Source organism: Brienomyrus brachyistius, unplaced genomic scaffold, assembly GCF_023856365.1.
Source record: "Brienomyrus brachyistius isolate T26 unplaced genomic scaffold, BBRACH_0.4 scaffold63, whole genome shotgun sequence".
NCBI classification, from domain to species: domain Eukaryota; kingdom Metazoa; phylum Chordata; class Actinopteri; order Osteoglossiformes; family Mormyridae; genus Brienomyrus; species Brienomyrus brachyistius.
The window spans coordinates 623152-645127 of record NW_026042338.1 but is presented as its reverse complement, the minus strand read 5'-3'; the positions used below and the strand labels follow the sequence as shown (position 1 = coordinate 645127).

General features: G+C 39.6%; 1 protein-coding gene and 1 long non-coding RNA gene across 6 annotated transcripts in view; one reads left to right on the top strand and one right to left on the bottom strand.

Annotated features, from left to right (window-relative positions):
- The window catches only part of LOC125725217 (NACHT, LRR and PYD domains-containing protein 3-like), a 457448-nt gene that overhangs the window by 254029 nt on the left and 181443 nt on the right, over positions 1–21976 (top strand). The gene's annotated exons all lie outside the window — the stretch shown is intronic.
- On the bottom strand, positions 20251–21450 carry LOC125725246 (uncharacterized). The gene is made up of 5 exons (XR_007387382.1): positions 21361–21450; positions 21155–21266; positions 20680–20788; positions 20497–20567; positions 20251–20394 (listed from the first exon to the last, which is right to left on the bottom strand). It is a non-coding gene; the product is annotated as an uncharacterized LOC125725246 (long non-coding RNA).

Here is a 21976-nt window from a genome sequence, read left to right as displayed (position 1 = left end):
GAGAGAATTTCTTTAAAGGGCAAGACAACCAAAGCTGTAAATCTAACAGGAAAAATAGCCTTTGTAGAATTCTATGTGAAGACCCTCTGGGCCAGGCGCCCTGCCGCTCTGCATTGTTTTATTTGCATTTACAACTTTGTACTCCATAATTTTAATATTTTATCACGAAGCCTGAAGAGCAATATGAACTATATCTTGCTTTAAGTAAATTGTCCCATCCATTATTAGATTTAAACACAGTCATAATCCACAGCAAACTGCACTTACAGCCTTCATCCTGCTCTTCAGTCTCTGACGCATCTAAATGGGGACTTGTCAAAAAGCCAAGTGGAGCTGTCATGAATGAAGGCCTTGTTCAAGCTTCCCCAGCCTGACAGCAGGTTAGTCTCTCATTTGACTAAAGTATATTTAACTTCTACAGAACTTTGCAGGCTCATCTAGGATAGAGAATTTCTGCTGCTGAGCGCATTAGAAGAGATTCTCAGAGGGAGATACGAGTCCTAGGTGCCTGCTGGGTACATATTCAAGACAGAGTTCGGACCGACTCCAATAATTCTGCACTGTCTCTCAGATTACGGGAAAAAATTGTATTTTACTGAAAATTTCATTTATGGAATTTTACCTTAGACTTGGTCAACAGCCATGTGGATAAATTTCAGAACTACAGACGGTCTGTGGGTTGGGGGGACAGGCAGGTTGGCCGGTGGGGGCACACTGAATGCTCCTAGGGGTGTGGTGGGTGTGCTTATATGATTTACAGGAGCCGAGGCTAACAAAGGCACTAAACTGCACAAACAGCCTCATGTACGAAGTTTTACATGAAAAGGGGCCATGGGCTTGTTGGCACTATGTTTCTTAGCACTCTGACTAATACAGCCAACTGGACCATCTACCTCTTCAAAAAACATCCATGCAGAGTTTCCTGCCTGTTTCTGACAGCTTTCACTGTTTTTCTTTTTTGCTCCAGTATCTTGACCTTTACAATCTGGAGGATTGCTACCATCCAACTAGCTGTTTTGGGTCAAAATGGCCCCATCTGCGTTAATTTGCATCATTAATTACAGCATAAATCGATACATTCCAGATGAATTTTTAAGGTAATTTCAACAAAAGCCTATAAAATTGTTAGTTCTGTTAGGCAGAACTGAAAATATGATGTTAAATGTATCACAGTGCAATTGTATTAAAAATAAATCAATGACTTTGCATGACTATTTTTGCACGACAGATTTAAATTTCATGTTTATAGTTCAATTTTATATTATATAAACAAAATAATTTTTAATACAGTGCATTTTTTTATTAATTCAACAGCACCCATGTTCAATCCACTTAAGTTCGGAAGGTGTATTGGAAGGTAACGCATATATTTTTCTTAAGTGGGCATCCAGAGATATCGTCCCCCCTCCAAGCACCCCTTTTCTCCACTAGTTCTGTATGGAGCTCGACAGGAGGAATGGAGAGGTAGAGAAAGGGGTTAGTCTCACACATAATGTAATGCAAAATAAAGAGTAAATACAAGTGCCATGAAGCAGAATTGAGCTCCAGCAGGCTTCGACTTACAGTAAAGGAATTGTAAGGCAGACATGCTAACAAAACAGCTTTACATTCCAAATTCCAAACCATTAATGGGCAACCTTAGAGTGACAACGGCTAAAAAAAACCTTAGCTATAAGCAGGAATGAAACATTATGAAAAGCCAAGACTCCACATGAACATGTTCTCCCCTTGCAGAGTCAGATCACGCATTTGAAGTGTTCCCAGGTGTTTGTGTGTTTTAGGTTCCTGTTAGTGAGGGGTCCTTTGCCATTCTGTCTGACATCCAACAGAAAGTCCACTGTGTCTCTGCAACTTAAGCTGAGTCAGTGTAAGTGTGTGGCTCAGTAGCTCAAGTATTTGGGCTTGTAATCCAAAGTTTGCTGGTTTAAATCCAGCTTCAGATGGATAACTCTATGTTTATGGGCCATTGAGTTATGAAAAATAATCAATGTAGTGAATCACTATATTCTCAAATTACTTGTACTTTTATGAACAACACCATTTATTAAACAAACAAATCTGCATTGGCAGAATGAAATATTAAAAATGAAAATAAACTATCATTTAAGAAACTGTGCAAAACTGAATTTACAATATTTGTAAATTGAAGGAAGAGTCCATTAACTTAAAACCGTTTTTTGATGGATTCTTTTTTTTTACAGTGTATGACGCGCTTGAATTCACTGAGCTCAAGTGTATGTGAAAATTAATATATTTACATCTAGTATGTTTCATGGCTTCACTGTATTTCCCTCTGGAATGATCAGTTTCATCTAACTGCTGATGTTAAAGGCAGAGCTGAAATTTAGCTTAGTCATGACCTCAAAATTTAATTGAGTAGGTATTCTGTACAACCAGACGGAACTGCTGGTTGGGCTGGTCATCACCTGCTTTTTCTAAGTGAGGTCAAAATGTAAAGTTTCAAATTGCACAATATATATTAATCTGTTTTTAATGTTTTTACAAAATATTTTTTATGTGTTTGCATCTTATATTTTGTATAACAGGCTTGTACATTTGATTCTTCCTTGATTTCGATGTAATGAAGTGTAACTAGTGAAAAAGAGAGAAGCTTTTGGGAAGCATTATTGAACTTATTGTCCAGAGTCACTTGGGTGACAATTAAGGTCAATATAAATCACCTATTACCCACTGTAACCCTTTGTATTCCCCCGCACACTCTGTTAACAAAATAAGAGGGTTGAAGTTAAATCAGGTTAAAAAGGTAAATTTGATCCTCCGCCTATCACGGAAGATGCGTTCCAGACCCATCAGCGATAGGTGAAAATCCACTATACAGAAGTTTTTCTGAAGTTTAAGCCTTAAAATACCCCTCCCACATGCTTTAAACACATGTAAACTCATTAAAACAACACATATATCTGTATGTCGGGCTAAGGATATGAGTGACATAATAATAATAATAAAAATGAAATAATAATATGTAATATATATATATACACACACACAACTTTCTCTCTATATATGTAATGGAATATATAAAAATAAAAACATATATGGCTCTTACATATTCTTTTCATCCTTCTTCATGTAGCGTACTGTTGATTCATTCAAGCCATAATGGCGAACGCCGTCCGCATAACGCTTTCCTTCCCGAAGCACATCCAGAAGTTTTACCTTCTCCTGAATGGTCAACGTCTTCCATCGTAGGGCTTAGAACAAAACGAAAACAATCGGACCACAAACAATGTACGGGATACGCAGAGAATTGTGAGGCGTCGGAGGAAAATCCGCGATATAGTGGGGGAATCGCTGTAATGTGAATTCTGCCAATCCTGGTTTTCAGCACCATGGACAGAAACCTGTCGTTTATTGGGACCTATTATGCCCATTTTCACTGTTCATAATTGGATTTTTATGGTCTGCTAGAATAGATTCACCCTTTTAATAGATGATATCCTAGAATCCAATATATTATTGCAGGGCTGTTTTCATTTGATATTAACCAAACGTGATATATTTATTTTTACTTTTGATATCTCGTCCTTTTCCCCTTATCTGATAAGAGCCGCTGTCCGCTGAGACAAGCTGGTGTGTTTTTACTGCTCATTGAAAAGTGGGTGGTGCGGACATTGTGTATTACAACACACTCTGAGACAGTCACTGACTGGTGGGCTCTGAGGGGGCGGTGTGACCTGAAAATCATCCATCAATCAACCCAGGATGGGGGGCCAGCCCATCGCAGGGCACACTCACACACCAATCACTCACACATGCTCTCCTACGGGCAATTTAGCAAGTCCAATTAGCCTCAGCATGTCTTTGGAATGTGGGGGGAAACCAAAGTACCCAGAGGAAACCTCACGACGACATGGGGAGAACATGCAAACTCCGCACACATGTGACCCATGCGGAGACTCGAACCTGGGACCCAAAGGTGTAAGGCAACAGTGCTAACCACTGCACCGCTCCTGAAAATCATGAACCATTTTAAATGTTGAAGTATTTTTGAAATATTTATTAAATTTAAACGTTTATTAAATCAAAACATTGAGCAGTATACATGATATAGCGACTCATTAATGAATAAGCAATATAATAAGATTCAATTTTGCTTTCACTACTTAAAGCGCCAGAACAACGCATTTGAAAAAATCAACAGCTATATCTCTTACCAGAAATCAGGAACAGGTTAAGAAAATCCACAGACTTCGTCGCGAGCAGTTTAATATACGAACTATTTCCTTCTACCCAACTCCACACATCAATAATATCACTGCGCAGCAGATATCGCCAGGGAGCTCGCGCTTGTGTCTAATGCGCAGTGATACGAGTAGTGTACTTCGATAGAAGCCCGACATTTCTACGACTGATATTTCCAAATCTGAACAACTCCCAGCAGAACTTTGATGGATAGATAGCATTAAGGCCCCTCTAAAATATCTTTTTAGAGTTTTGGGGTGAACCTCCCATTTAAACGAAGTACTTCGTGGTGCTCATGAATTTGAAAGCCTAGATAGTACTCTCAACAAAAACTAATCATGCTAGTATCCCGTCAGTGTCACAGGCTAGTAAACATTTTATGTATTTTATTTGACCGTACCGCATATTTTTTTACCTGTGAAATGTGGTTCCCTGTTTTCTAGTTTTAACATTCCTCATGTTGTTGCAGTTTCGAAAATAGTCGGTTCACTAAGAGATATCACTCTTCTATTTCACAATTACCACGCTAATATGGCATATCACCCAACGAGGCATCCAGGCTTTCAAATCTATGGCGATGCTGCCTACGCTACTACCCGTCACATGACACAGGAGCTACCGAATACCCGCCAATCGGGAGCCGGCTAGATCAACCACGCCCACCCGTCACATAGAGAAGAGTGAGGTGAAAGAAGCCAATCAGTTTAAAAATGTCACCATTAACGCGGTATTTAGTAGTCCGGAGATATTTTACTTTAAGCAAGGCACAAAATAAAGTTGTAGTATTTGTAATAAAATTTGAAGATTAGCCATCCCCAAGGAGCTGACAGGAAAGTCATGTACAGATATAGTCCTCATTAACAGCTTGTCGGTTACTAAACGTCGCCAAATAAGGTTACCTTTTTCTATGATGTTTTTTTTCAGTTAAATTGACATTAAACAAAGTAATCTGAGACCTGAGATATAACATTGGCAACTATGGTCATTTTTTACAATCATGGATATTTTAACATTGAGGACGTGTGTCATGTCATTTTCACATAGAGGGAGTTTAATTGTTTTTATCTATGTCTGTGTGTCAACATATATCTATTTCGTTATGTCACTCAAATGTATGAACGCAACATCCCCCCTTTACTTATGTATTCTTCTTCCTGCAGCAGCACTGTATTCTATAAAAGACACGCCTTACCTGTAACATTTCTTCCTATAAGGTCACTACACCCCAGACAAAACAATAATGTAAGTTCAACAAGAAACATTGTGCTTGTGCCATCCTGTAAGTGCACAACCTTTTCACTATGAACTGCCTGTTTTGCTTCCAACAGAAATCAATTACAATTAGAAATGTTCCATTCACTGAGGACCACAGTAAGAGGATCTATGAACAACTGTTATATATTTTATACTGAATCTCTCTTTTCCTTTAAGGTATCTCTTTCTAACCAGAAAATCACGGTCAGAACATGCATTTCATTTCTTTGTTTAATTCTGTGAAGTTCCATAGTCCTTGAGCCGATGATGGTTTGTGTGCCCTGGCTGCACAGCTTCCAGTTCCTTAGGCCATTCCAAGCTCAACTGTTCTTTCAGGACCAGTCTTTGGCAGGGCTGGAAATTTGGGAAGTCCACTGGGTACTGAGGCCAAATGGGCAGCATGCCATGCTTTCCCGTCAGCCAGGATGGGTCTCGATGGGTGCAGAGAATTTCTAATGCCCTTTTTGCACATGCGTTGGTTTCCACAGCCGCACTCTGTGCCCTTCTCTGAATGAGGGAGTGCGAGCTCCCTGTCTTGCATCACAGTACTGTTTCATGCGAGGTTGGCAAAGAGACACCCAGCAATGCACTTTATTATCATGTCACTTAATTATCACTTATGCCCCTTCAGTATCAGGCCAAGTACAAACACTACACAAGCAGAGTATTCTGTGGGGAAAGATTAATGTCCTCAACTGCTGAGAGCAGCGTGCTGGTGATGCTCTGTGCTCATTACATCTGTGAGTTCATTACTCTCTGTAGTGCTTTTCAATGCTGCATGGAGCAGTTGCCAGGATGTTATGCTGCCTCTGAGGATAATTGTTTGTTTAGAAGTAGAATAATTCAGAATAATTCAGAAGATGGATATAGATTTTCTCTTATTAAACAAGACACTGGCTCACTCATAATTGTCCAATAAGAGGTAAGGAGCATTCCTATTGAACAATCATGACTTCTAGCTTAAGTTAACTCCGCTAACTGAGAAATCCTGCTTAGTGGAACACCTCCCTGGTCAGAAGAGAACAACTACAACAACCAAGAGTCACTACCTGGCTTCTGGTTATTGTGCATTGGCTCACAGCTCAGACTGGGAGTCATTTCATAATGAATCGACTCCTCAAGTCCAAGCCTTGCAGTGGACTGCAAAGCATCCAGGGACACTGCGCAGCACGTTAAAGGACAGCTCTTATGGAGTGACCACTAAACGTAAAAGTGGAAAAATAAATCATTTAAAAAATGTTAAATGAATAGTTAAGGAATATGTAGCATTTGATTATGTCCATGCATTTTATAATCTATTCAGTACAGGATCATAGGGGAGTCACAATAGGACATACTGTAAGGAAGGGGAATATTCTGCCAAGAAGGTCAGTGCATCATAGGACTCACTGACAGACACAGACACACACAGGCACAAGGAAACAAGCAGCAGAACATGCATATTACATGCAGAGCCAACAAGCCTGTAGGACCTAAGAACAAACTTAGATTTGGGTTTAAAGTGTTCTATCTGGGATTTTCTTGCTGTTGGTACTACAGCCAGACACACAACAGTCTGTAGTCATGATCCTCGTTCCCCAGTAAAATACTATTATTTTCTTTCATGCGTACTTTGACAAAGACATCAGATTAATACAATGCACAAGGCTCAGAAGTTGAAACTTCAAGAATAGGCACAGACCATGACATCACCTTAAAACCAGCTTGGAAGGTGATGAAATTGTAACCTGGCTGTCTTCATCGCCTGATTTAATCCCGATCGTTAACTATGGGGCCTTAATGTAGCATAAGATTAACCACGATCACAAACATTACACTTCTCAGAGCGGCATCTAGGAGGTTGTCCTAGTTGCTTGTGTGTGTGTGTGTGTGTGTGTGTGTGTGTGTGTGTGTGTGTGTGCGTGCAAACTGACAGACTGGGAAAATGAATTCAGAAGTTTTGTCTTGCTAAAAGTAAATTCTTTTTTTGAGAAAATTAGTCACAAACGAAAACAAAAGAAACTGATGAATTTTTCTCTCTTTTCTTTTAAGAGAAGCAATAATAAAAGAAGGCTTAGTTAGTTATTGAATTTATATAAAGAATAACAATCTGCCATTCTTTGCGGTCCCTTTTGCCAAGTTTAATGCCCTTTCTTGTCAATGACCATCATGAGCCTGGTATCGGTTCACACACACACAAACACACACACACACACACACACACACACACACACACACACACACACTCACAAGCAGGCAGGACAACCTCCCAGATGCCTCTCTGAGAAGTGTAATGTTTGTGATCGTGGTTAATCTTATGCTACATTAAGGCCCCATAGTTAACGATGGGGATTAAATCAGGCGATGAAGACAGCCAGGTTACAATTTCATCACCTTCCAAGCTGGTTTTAAGGTGATGTCATGGTCTGTGCCTATTCTTGAAGTTTCAACTTGTGAGCCTTATGCATTGTATTAAGCTGGTGTCTTTGTCAAAGTACGCATGAAAGAAAATAAGAGTATTTTACTGGGGAACGAGGATCATGACTACAGACTGTTGTGTGTCTGGCTGTAGTACCAACAGCAAGAAAATCCCAGATAGAACACTTTAAACCCAAATCTAAGTTTGTTCTTAGGTCCTACAGGCTTGTTGACTCTGCATGTGATATGCATGTTCTGCTGCTTGTTTCCTTGTGCCTGTGTGTGTCTGTGTCTGTCAGTGAGTCCTATGATGCACTGACCTTCTTGGCAGAATATTCCCCTTCCTTACAGTATGTCCTATTGTGACTCCCCTATGATCCTGTACTGAATAGATTATAGAATGCATGGACATAATCAAATGCTACATCTTCCTTAACTATTCATTTAACATTTTTTAAATGATTTATTTTTCCACTTTTACGTTTAGTGGTCACTCCATAAGAGCTGTCCTTTAACGTGCTGCGCAGTGTCCCTGGATGCTTTGCAGTCCACTGCAAGGCTTGGACTTGAGGAGTCAATTCATTATGAAATGACTCCCAGTCTGAGCTGTGAGCTAATGCACAATAACCAGAAGCCAGGTAGTGACTCTTGGTTGTTGTAGTTGTTCTCTTCTGACCTGGGAGGTGTTCCACTAAGCAGGATTTCTCAGTTAGCGGAGTTAACTTAAGCTAGAAGTCATGATTGTTCAATAGGAATGCTCCTTATCTCTTATTGGACAATTATGAGTGAGCCAGTGTCTTATTCTACTTCAAAACAGTATCGTTGAAGTAAACGACAGGTTTCTGTCCATGGTGCTGAAAACCAGGATTGGCAGATTTCAAATTACAGCGATTCCCCCACTAAATCACAGATTTTTCTCCGACGCCTCACGATTTTCTGCGTATCCTGTACATTGTTTGTGGTCCGATTGTTTTCGTTTTGTTCTAAGCCCTACGATGGAAGACGTTGACCATTCAGGAGAAGGTAAAACTTCTGGATGTGCTTCGGGAAGGAAAGCGTTATGCGGACGGCGTTCGCCATTATGGCTTGAATGAATCAACAGTACGCTACATGAAGAAGGATGAAAAGAATGTGTAAGAGCCATATATGTTTTCATTTTCATATATTCCATTACATATATAGAGAGAAAGTTGTGTGTGTGTGTATATATATATATATATATATATATATATATATATATATATATATATATATATATATATATATATATTACATATTATTATTTATTTTTATTATTATTATTATGTCACTCATATCCTTAGCCCGACATACAGATATATGTGTTGTTTTAATGAGTTTACATGTGTTTAAAGCATGTGGGAGGGGTATGTTAAGGCTTAAACCTAAAAAAAAATGCATATGGTCTTTCTGTATCGTGGATTTTCACCTATCGCTGATGGGTCTGGAACGCATCTTCCGCGATAGGCGGAGGATCAAATTTACATTTTTAACCTGATTTGACTTCAACCCTCTTATTTTGTTAACAGAGTGTGCGGGGGAATACAAAGGATTACAGTGGGTAATAGGTGATTTATATTGACCTTAATTATCACCCAAGTGACTCTGGACAATCAGCTCAATAATGCTTCCCAAAAGCTTCTCTCTTTTTCACTAGTTACACTTCATTACACCGAAATCAAGGAAGAATCAAATGTACAAGCCCATTATACAAAATATAAGATGCAAACACATAAAAAATATTTTGTAAAAACATTAAAAACAGATTAATATATATTGTGCAATTTGAAACTTTACATTTTGACCTCACTTAGAAAAAGCAGGTGATGACCAGCCCAACCAGCAGTTCCGTCTGGTTGTACAGAATACCTACTCAATTAAATTTTGAGGTCATGACTAAACTAAATTTCAGCTCTGCCTTTAACATCACCAGTTAGATGAAACTGATCATTGCACAGGGAAATACAGTGAAGCCATGAAACATACTAGATGTAAATATATAAATTTTCACATACACTTGAGCTCAGTGAATTCAAGCGCGTCATACACTGTAAAAAAAAAAGAATCCATCAAAAAACGGTTTTAAGTTAATGGACTCTTCCTTCAATTTACAAATATTGTAAATTCAGTTTTGCACAGTTTCTTAAATGATAGTTTATTTTCATTTTTAATTTTTCATTCTGCCAATGTAGATTTGTTTGTTTAATAAACGGTGTTGTTCATAAAAGTACAAGTAATTTGAGAATATAGTGATTCACTACATTGATTATTTTTCATAACTCAATGGCCCATAAACATACAGTTATCCATCTGAAGCTGGATTTAAACCAGCAAACTTTGGATTACAAGCCCAAATACTTGAGCTACTGAGCCACACACTTACACTGACTCAGCTTCAGTTGCAGAGACACAGTGGACTTTCTGTTGGATGTCAGACAGAACGGCAAAGGACCCCTCACTAACAGGAACCTAAAACACACAAACACTTGGGAACACTTCAAATGCGTGATCTGACTCTGCAAGGGGAGAACATGTTCATGTGGAGTCTTGGCTTTTCACAACGTTTCATTCCTGCTTATAGCTAAGGTTTTTTTTAGCCGTTGTCACTCTAAGGTTGCCCATTAATGGTTTGGAATTGGGAATGTAAAGCTGTTTTGTTAGCATGTCTGCCTTACAATTCCTTTACTGTAAGTCGAGGCCTGCTGGAGCTCAATTCTGCTTCATGGCACTTGTATTTACTCTTTATTTTGCATTACATTATGTGTGAGACTAACCCCTTTCTCTACCTCTCCATTCCTCCTGTCGAGCTCCATACAGAACTAGTGGAGAAAAGGGGTGCTTGGAGGGGGGGACGATATCTCTGGATGCCCACTTAAGAAATATCTGCGTTACCTTCCAATACACCTTCCAAACTTAAGTGGATTGAACATGGGTGCTGTTGAATTAATAAAAAAATGTACTGTATTAAAAATTATTTTGTTTATATAACATAAAATTGAACTATAAACATGAAATTTAAATCTGTCGTGCAAAAATAGTCATGCAAAGTCATTGATTTATTTTTAATACAATTGCACTGTGATACATTTAACATCATATTTTCAGTTCTGCCTAACAGAACTAACAATTTTACAGGCTTTTGTTGAAATTACCTTAAAAATTCATCTGGAATGTATCGATTTATGCTGTAATTAATGATGCAAATTAACGCAGATGGGGCCATTTTGACCCAAAACAGCTAGTTGGAGGGTAGCAATCCTCCAGATTGTAAAGGTCAAGATACTGGAGCAAAAAAGAAAAACAGTGAAAGCTGTCAGAAACAGGCAGGAAACTCTGCATGGATGTTTTTTGAAGAGGTAGATGGTCCAGTTGGCTGTATTAGTCAGAGTGCTAAGAAACATAGTGCCAACAAGCCCATGGCCCCTTTTCATGTAAAACTTCGTACATGAGGCTGTTTGTGCAGTTTAGTGCCTTTGTTAGCCTCGGCTCCTGTAAATCATATAAGCACACCCACCACACCCCTAGGAGCATTCAGTGTGCCCCCACCTGCCAACCTGCCTGTCCCCCCCAACCCACAGACCGTCTGTAGTTCTGAAATTTATCCACATGGCTGTTGACCAAGTCTAAGGTAAAATTCCATAAATGAAATTTTCAGTAAAATACAATTTTTTCCCGTAATCTGGGAGACAGTGCAGAATTATTGAAGTTGGTCCTAACTCTGTCTTGAATATGTACCCAGCAGGCACCTAGGACTCGTATCTCCCTCTGAGAATCTCTTCTAATGCGCTCAGCAGCAGAAATTCTCTATCCTAGATGAGCCTGCAAAGTTCTGTAGAAATTAAATATACTTTAGTCAAATGAGAGACTAACCTGCTGTCAGGCTGGGGAAGCTTGAACAAGGCCTTCATTCATGACAGCTCCACTTGGCTTTTTGACGAGTCCCCATTTAGATGCAGCACGTCAGAGACTGAAGAGCAGGATGAAGGCTGTAAGTACAGTTTGCTGTGGATTATGACTGTGTTTAAATCTAATAATGGATGAGACAATTTACTTAAAGCAAGATATAGTTCATATTGCTCTTCAGGCTTCGTGATAAAATATAAAAATTATGGAGTACAAAGTTGTACATGCAAAGAAAACAATGCAGAGCGGCAGGGCGCCTGGCCCAGAGGGTCTTCACATAGAATTCTACAAAGGCTATTTTTTCCTGTTAGATTTACAGCTTTGGTTGTCTTGCCCTTTAAAGAAATTCTCTCAAGAAAGAAGTTGCCTCTTACCATGTCACAAGCAATTAGTTTCACCCAAAAAGGAGGAGGACCCCTCCCTGCTCCCCGTGTTAGTAGGTTCTCCCCGACTCCTCCTGCTTATTCCTTCCTCCCTCCCTCCTATTTGTGCTCTCCTCCTCCTCTTGGGTTCTATTCATGTCTTTTGGTTCAGCAATAAAACCCACAAGGCTGCCCTTGGATTGTCCCTCTTCCCATCGTGACATATTATGTATTACATGATTATGAAGTGATTTGATTATTATACAATAGTCAATTAACCACTTTGTTTCTTCAACTTGTCTTTCTTCTGAATCATCAGATATATGTCGTAGCTGGTAATTTGTTACACTCTGCTGTCAGTGCCAGTGTAGCCTAGGTACAACCAGTCGTATGTTTCGTTCATGCTGATGTTTGAACAATTTTTGGGAACAGATTTTCATAATGTTTTCTCATATATGTGGTGTGATAATTGAGCATGACCCCACTGTTGCTGTGCTTGGTGCTCCTGTCATGATCTGTAATCTCTTATTTTTTCATGTCTCCTCCCACTCATGCCAGCAGGGGTCGCTGCTGGCCCTTTGTAACCCTCCTAATTCTCCTGTATCCCATTATAGTTCTCCATCCTAACCCTGTACACCTGTTTTGTCGCTGATTAGTGTGCTGTGTATAAATATGTCTGCCCTCACTGCGTTCCCCAGCTCAGTCATTGCTGTTCCATGTGTAGTCTGTGTTTCCTTAAAGTCCACGTCTGTCTCAAAGTGGCTGCATTTGAGTCGAGTCTCACCCGATGCTCACATCTCCCCGCAGAAAAACAATACACCGCCTCACAGGCCAGAGCCACAGCCTTCTCCTCTCTGCTGGGTGGAAGAACAACTCTCACACAGTGGAAGTCCTCCAGACCCCCTGCCTTCAGACAATAGGTTAAGGATGTGTTTTCTATGTTACCTTTTGAAAATCTGAGATACAGCAGAGGCAAATGTAGGAAGAGCTTTCATGCTGTCTGGCCTCCTTTCACTGAAAATGTGGAGGGCCTGTATCTCACTTGGAAGATATTATTTAATCCCTTATATTACAAACCAAAGAATATTACACTACACCATTACTAGGCTACACAAAGTTATTTTAACAACCACTGAATGGAAAAAGGTCAGTGCTGAATATATATAGCTGTGGAGAATCAGCAGGCCTTGCTGGGCCGGAAATGCAAGCAGCATTGTCCACATTACCACTCTCTGTACTTTGATTGACCGAATGCGCAGACCGTAGGATAAGAATTAATACTTTTTATTGATCCCAATCAAGATATTTTCATTTTGCCTCCCCCAACTTGCTCAGAGTGAGCTGGCCGTGACGGACAGCCAGTCATAGTGGCACCCAGGGAGCTGGGGGCCTTGCTGAAGGACCCACAGATGTGCCCAGGCTGGGCTAAAGTGGGCTATTTTCTGATCACAGGCTTAGCACACTGAGCTACACACTGCCCCTAAATTTATATTTATATGTAATCTGTGTGTGTATGTGTTATCTAGATTTGCCCTGTATGTTTCTAACTAAATCTAATCCAGGCCTTGATCCTACACCTACTATAATTATAAGTACCTCACTATACCTATATCTAACACTGCTATTCATCACCAGTGTTACATGTCAGGGCTTCGCTGCAATAGATCCCTCAGTGCTGCAGGTTATTACTGTGACTTTGCACACACACACGTTGCTGCTTCCTCAGCCAGTGTCACATATACTTTATTACACACAGACCTCAGTAATCTCTGCTACACTCACACCTGCTCACTTTACATCCATGGTTAAATTCTCCTAATGGAATCTATCTTAATGTCTTTATTCTATTTTATTTTAATTGTTACCATATTATTCATTGTATTGTTCTTTCGATTTTATTTTTATTTTATTATTGCTAATACACCGGATCTGAGTGCCTCATTTTGTTCCCTTCATGTAGAACACGTTTTGTAATGACAATAAAACATCCTTATCCTCATCTAAATCACACTGTCTAACTACTAACCTGTTTAAATAATATAATTGGATTTCAAAGGTTAATAGTCACTCAATTACCCCCTCAGCCCAACAGTACCACAAACACCCAACATGCACGGAAATTTTCTCCTAAGTTGTTTTCCCTGCCTGGAACAATACCACAGCAGTCACATGGACTAATGTTTCAAAACATTTCAGAAACCTTGCATTGAAACTTGAGGTCTTTAGAAGGGATCAGTCCTGGGTGACAAAGTTGCCATCACAAAGGTTTTTGATTAAGGGATTCATGATGCCAGGTAGCCATCTTTCACAAGCTGGTGGGCTGTGCCACTGATGCGTTTGCTTTGGTTTTATATGTCTGTCCTGGTTTGTGTTCTTGCCACTTCAGGTTCCCTGGTTTTGGTCTACATTCCTCGGTCCTCTGCTGTGGAGTCTACCTTCTGCTTCACCTCATTCTGGAGTCGCCCATCCAGTCAGCGGCCCATGTCCTCCTGGTTCCCTGTTTCCTGAGGTTAGTCTGCTAGTCTCCGGGGCCAGGGGGCAGAAATCTGCCATGTTGGATGGGCGGCCCAGGTTGGGGTGCTCCATCATAGACTGATACATGAAGGATTATAAATGGTTTTTAACCAGTATGTACCGAGTGTGCGTCGTGACGAAAAGAATGTCATGGGAACATTTAGGACTGACTGCAGTATTAGTTCAAAGCATTATTGTGTTTTTCTTAATTTTTATTGATTTATTTTTGAATTATTAATTTTTTAAAGTAACTTCATTCAGTTAAAAGGGGTTTGTCCATTTGCTTTAGCAGAAGTTCGTGTAAGTATGATGTTCACCTTCCCTTTTCATAGTCTAGTCTTTGCCAAGTTTTATGCTTATTTCCCCTGGTTAAGTTAATCTGACTTGTGTGTTTAGGAGGGTCATACAGGCTTTTTGTTTGTAATGGAAGCACAGGGTCTGTACTTGCAGCTTATTTGCCATGCTAATGGAAGCATTTTACCTTCCTCTCTAATCTCTTTTTTTCTTGGCTCTCACTGCAGTCTCCTCTATGCCAGGGTTTCTCAACCCAGTCCTTGGACCCCACTGCAAAGATCCACAGTTTTGCTCTGTCCAAGCTCTCAGCACAGCAGTAAAAGGTGACTGTTTGGTTCATGCATGCAGGGATCTGGGACAGAGCAAAAACGTGGAGCTGTCTGGTGGGCTGAGGAATGAGTTTAGAAATGCTGCTGTATGAAGTATTAAACCATTTGACCGGTTGGATAAATATTAAAATGTTTTCTCAAAATATAAAAAGAGATAATCTTCTGTTTTGCGTCAAATTACAAGCAAACTTGTTTTTTGTTTTTATGTCACTCTAGTATTTGATATCTAATTTTCAGTCTTCTGGCAATATAATCTGGTGAATGGGGAAAGACTTCCAGCAGGGGCTCCGGTTTCCTCCCACAGTCCAAAAGTGCGCAGGGTAGGTTAATTGGCAAATCTGAGTTGTGAGTGTTTGCGCCCTGCAGAGTGTTGACTCCTGCCCAGGGTTGGTTCCTGCCTACGCCTGTTGTTCCAAGGACAGGCTCCGGTCCCCCCCGCGACCTCAGTTTGGCTTGCTGTCTCCCCGCTTGGTTTTCTTTGGTTTACGTCTTCACTAGCCCCCTTGTTGCTTTGACTTGTGTGTATGTTATGTATGTGTGATTGTATTGCTGCATAGGGAGTGACTGCTATTTCTAGTGGTGCAACGGATCACAAAACTAACGGTTCGGATCATATCACGGATTTTGAGTCACGGATCGGATCAATTTTCGGATCAGCAAAAAGGGGAGGAGTCAAATGTAATTTGCTTCTCATTTATTACAAGAACAGTATGGCAAGGAACTTTTGGTTTTATCAAAAATAACTAAAATAAATTACAAAAATAAAACCAAGAAATAACTGAAAAAGCTGAATAAATACAATTTTTTAATAAAATTCTCAATACTTGAATACTTCAATGCAACAATTGAAAAACAACCTGAGAACTGAAAACAGGCCAAACCTTATAATGACAAATTTTTTTTCAAAAAGATGAGGATGTCTACATTCTCTGGGGAGAGAGTAGACCTCTTAGCTGTCACTATGTCACCTGCTGTGGAGAATACCCTCTCACTAGGAACTGAAGTGCCAGGCACAGCAAGGTAGTGTCTTGCCATTTTTGCAATGTGAGGGTATTTACACTCATTGTGTTTCCACCACGCCAGCGGATTACCACCATCCACTGGCAAACTGCTTGCTGCCCTGTATGATGCTACCTCCTCTTTGATTGTGTTGTAAAAAGTTTTCTCTGTGTCTGACTCTTTCACAAATGTATCCCCAAAAAGCTCTTCTATGGCAGACTTCTTTTGTGGAGGAGATGCATTTGGCCCTGTGTCTTCTTCAGAGGGTGTTGGCTCTGTGGCTTGACCCTGCAGAAAAAATTACTGAGTTATTTAACTATATTTCTTGTTATATATTTCATAGGCAATCAATAACATATGCTGGTAATTTTCAAAATTAAGATCAAATATTCACATAAATAATAGTTAAAATATTTTATAACTTAATTATATTAATATTAAATAATATGAATAACTGTATTATTTTTTACCTCTTCAGTAGCCACAATCTCAGTTGTGAGATCAGTGTATGTCTTCTCGCGTAGGGCTGGTTCTATGTGAGTCAGGGACTTGAACCTTGGATCAAGTGCAGTAGATCTGTGAAGATAATCTTGTATTTCAGGGGGGTTGTTGTATCTGGAAATCAGGTCCCCTCTTATGGCAGCCTTAACATCTCTGGTAATGCTGGTGTCTTCCTCATTTGCACACATGGATTGTATAATTCTGGTTTTCAGAGGTAGGATCATGGACACAGATGGTGCATTTTCAGTACTCAATAGGGTTGTGACTGTTTTGAGAGGTTTGAGGAGCTGAAGGACCTCCTCTGCTACTTTCACATCATCATCAGACAAGGTGACAATGTCTCTGATATTTTTTTTCAGTGTCTTTTCTGTCAGTGCAGAGTATACTGCTGCCTGCTGCTCAAGATAGCGCTCCAACATGTCATATGTGGAATTCCATCTTGTAGTGACGTCGTGTATGAGCTTGTGGGCTGGTAGCTGTAGCATTTCTTGCTTTGTTTTAAGGACATGAGCTGCTGTTGTACTTCTGTGGAAAAAAGAAACCACCTTCCTAATCCTCCCAAGAAGGCGATCCATCTGGTTAACTGAGATTCCTCTTTGGCATGCTAAATTTATCACATGTGCAAAGCAAGATATCTGTGGCCCTAGTCCAGCTTCTGTCACTGCATTTACTTGGTTTCTGGCATTATCTGTGGTGACTGGGATATTGCTACATGCATTGTGTCTCTTTAACTTCCACTCAGCTACTGCTTCTATCAGGATTTGCGCTAGATTTGTGCTTGTGTGAGTCTCATAGAGGGGGCGTGTCTGTAGCACCGGACTTTGCATCTCCCATCCCGCTGTTATATAATGGGCAGTCACAGTCACGTAGCTTTCGGTAGCCCTTGATGTCCACCCGTCTGTGGTGATCGAAATAGAGGATGCATCTGATAAGTCTGCGACGATTTTGCTTTTTTCCTGTTCGTAAAGTTCAGGCATGACCTTCATGCTGAAATGTGTGCGCGAGGGTATTTCGTACCGTGGCTCAAGCACTTTTAGGAGGTTTTTAAAACCCTTGTTTTCAACAACAGAGTATGGCCTCATGTCTGCCGCGATAAACATCCCGATAGATTTGGTAATAGCTTTAGCCCGCTCTGATTCTGGTGCAAAGTGCTGCTTAAATGCAGCGGTGAGCAGCTGTTGCTGTGGTTGCTTCGGTTTGCATCCTGTCTGCACACCGGGGTGATGTCGCTTCAGATGCGTGGCCATACTCGATGTATTGCCACTTTCATACGGCTTTCTCGTGCCACAGTGTCTACACACTGTAACTGTTTTGTCCACCACCCTTCTTCCGTCATCATTATATTTTACAGGAAAGCCAAAATGCTCCCATACAAAAGATTTGAATGACGCGGAAGGCTTTTCGAGTTCCTCTGTTCCGCCGCTAGCCATCGTTGTTGACTGAGTCACATGTTCCGCTGACGTAAACACGACTTCTGTGTAATTAATTATTTATTATTTAAGCAATATCAGCAGAAAACACTGTTTTATCTGCGGTTATTTTTTTTTTTATTTATCTAAAAGTTTAAAAAACGAGTTAATCCGCGGATCACGTGCGTTCCGAACCGTGGATTGTAATCCGTACGGATCACGGATCAACCGCGATCCGTTGCACCCCCAGCTATTTTGTTTTGCAAGTGTGTGTTGGACTGTTTATTTGGTTAGGGAGTGAGGTGGAGTGTTTGTCTTTTGTTTTCCTTTTCTTTTGCACTTAGGTGAGATTAGCTGTGGGTCGCACTTGATAGTTGGGGATTTTGTTTGTTATTTTGGCTGTGGTCACTCCCAAAGTCTTTTGCACCGGGTTATTTGTTCAGTGTCAGTATTATACATGAAAAAAAATGAAAATACAAAAAATATCCCTTTGTCCACTGGTGTTCCCTTCTTGCCCTCACCCCGTTTGTCCCTTTATCCCATTCCCCTTTCCCGTGAATACTGTTACACTCCAACCCTAGACAGGATATCAAAACAGCATCTTACCTATAGTTTTAAAAGAGATGAGGGATATTAATCATTGACCTTTACCTTTGCTATTTCAGAAATCCGTATCTGCTACCTTGTGACTGGAAGTATACACTGTAAAAAAAGGCAAAATTTGTCACAGTTTTAAACGATTTTATATCAGCCAATTTGACTACAGTATAATTATTTTTTTCCTCTTATGTTAAATGACAGAAAAGTTTTATCAAAACTACATTGTGTGACGCCCGCTCCGTCCGCTCCTCGTGTGTGCCACGCCCCCTAATTACCCACGTGTGATTTCCTGATCGTGCCCAGTCGTGTCTTGTTTCCTGCTGCCTTGTTTCATGTATTTAAGTTCCTGATTTGTACTAACCCGTGTCTGTCATTGATGTTAGTTGGCGTTCCATGTCTCCTGCTCCCAGTGTTCCTTAATTAAATCCCTTGTTTCGTCCCGAATCCTGCCTGCCTGCTTCCTGCTTCTCTGCTTCCCCGCACGATCGCCGCTCTACCCACGATCCTTGCCGAACACCCGTGACACATTGCATAACTGGCATCGTAGTACTGATCAGCACCGATTCAGACATCCCGATGAACAAATATGAAGTTCATTTAAACTGTGGTACCTTAAATCCATCAAGTTACCTCGATAAGCCAGTAACCCTGATTCGTAGTATAGGCCACTGATCACAAGCACTCTGTGTAAACGTATTGTTTAACCGGTGTTCTAACGATTCATCCTACCTTATCAGATTTTCCTACCGTAGCGCAATGTTATAGTTTTAACCATCAGTTTTTCCTACCTTATCAGAAAATGCTACCTGTATAAATGGGAGGTATTTAATTGAACTGCACTACATAACAATATCCTACCGCATGTTATGGTAGCATAATTTTATTTACACACTTCAACCCCATGAAATTATGCTACCATAAAGTGGGGTAGGATTTTTTTATGACACACTTCAACCCCATGAAATTATGCTACCATAAAGTGGGGTAGGATTTTTTTATGACACACTTCAACCCCATGAAATTATGCTACCATAAAGTGGGGTAGGATTTTTTTATGACACACTTCAACCCCATGAAATTATGCTACCATAAAGTGGGGTAGGATTTTTTTATGACACACTTCAACCCCATGAAATTATGCTACCATAAAGTGGGGTAGGATTTTTTTATGACACACTTCAACCCCATGAAATTATGCTACCATAAAGTGGGGTAGGATTTTTTTATGACACACTTCAACCCCATGAAATTATGCTACCATAACGAGGGGTAGGATTTTTTTATGACACACTTCAACCCCATGAAATTATGCTACCATAAAGTGGGGTAGGATTTTTTTATGACACACTTCAACCCCATGAAATTATGCTACCATAAAGTGGGGTAGGATTTTTTTATGACACACTTCAACCCCATGAAGTATAATGTTATTTTGTGGTGGAATTGAACAAAATGACAACACAAAAGTACTGGTACTTTAATATGTATTTGAAGCCAAAAAGAAAAAAAAAACTTTCACAAACACTTTGTACAAATGAAAGCAAACTGATTCTTTGGATCAAAATTTGCACATTGAAAATGTGCCCATCTGTTGCAGTGGTCGCATTGGACCTGTAAGTATAAAAAAGTAATAAATTAGAATCTTTTGCAGACAGAACAAAGTAATACTCTATATATATTGTTGTATATATTTAATGACCTGCAAAAATTTACCATTTCAATTAGGGTTTTGTCAGCATCGCCTTCCATCATGGAGCAAATGACACAGTAGTCCAATGCCTTGCCTACACACACAGAAGTTCCCATAAGCTTTTTGTGCTTTTATTATGAAATGTGTATGACTGAAGCAACACAGTTAGATGATTATTGTGGATATTTAATTACTCTAGAACCCACCCTGATATTCCAGGAGGGAACAGGCTATTTCCAATCGGGCATTTGTCACGAAATCTGAAGTCGTCTGAACTCGACTGATGTCTCCCTCTGAAAGGAGATGTTCAGCAAACTGCAAAAAAGAATAAACAAGTATATCAATATCACTATAAATTTGTCACAATATGAGTACATATCCTCGACCCTAAACTGAGGTTCAGCATAAATCTTTTCATTTCAGCATATGCAATACACCATGAAGTGCAATGTTGCTGGTATAGAACTAAAGCTGAAGAAATCAATAGAACTACAACAAATATTTATTTAAAATGTGCTTTTTGGGTATTTCAAGGTCGCTGTACACAACAACAAATAAATAACACACAGCAATGATAGCTGTGTCATTATTATTCCTTCTGCAAAACCAACACCTGTATACAACAAATTATAAACTGGAATAGGTTTAAAAGCATCAATGAAAAGTTTTTAAAACATTTACCTTCAAAATTAAAACGCCGCAACTGCTACCATCTCTCTGCTTGTTGTGTTGCAGGGTTGCTACTGTCCATGTTGCTCTGTTCTCATCATCCCCTCTCTGTTTCATAAAATTCCTAAAACATAAAGGTCATTACATTCACATATAACAAAGTAAAGACATTATAATTTTTCCAAAAGAAAATATTCAATATACTTGAACTGTGATACCTCCAGTTGCGCAAAATTCTCCTCTCATAGGAGGCTTCATTTCCAAATGGGTCCATCAGAATGATTTTTTTGAGGGGAATGTCGACAACCTAGAAATATTTTGATGCAATCAAACATACATAATATTAGTTATGATATTTTTAATAATATAAAAAATATGTAATTGTAATATTTATTGTTTCACAATGATATAGTGTTCCTAATTCCCACTCACCACAAGTATCCAATGGGCTCCAACATTCACGGGGCATGCCCACTTGTCCACCACAGGAAATTTCATCTGTGGTAAGTGGTAAGAGTAAGTTAGTAATACTTAATCATGCAAGATATAAAATGTTACACTATGTTATGATTTACCTTCATGAGAGTTCGGAATTTGCCAGTAAACAAAGATGTTGCCACAACTGCACACATCTGGTGTATTAGTTTCTGTAAAAAATAAATAATCTTGTCTTTTATAGATTGAATATGTAGTTTAAAAATGGACAAATGTTAACTGTTTTCATAATTGAAACTTGCCTGTTGTTTCTCCAAAATGTAGTGCACATATGCATCAATAACCTGTAGACAACAGGTTTATAAGCAACATGCAAAACTACAGTATTAATATGTTGGA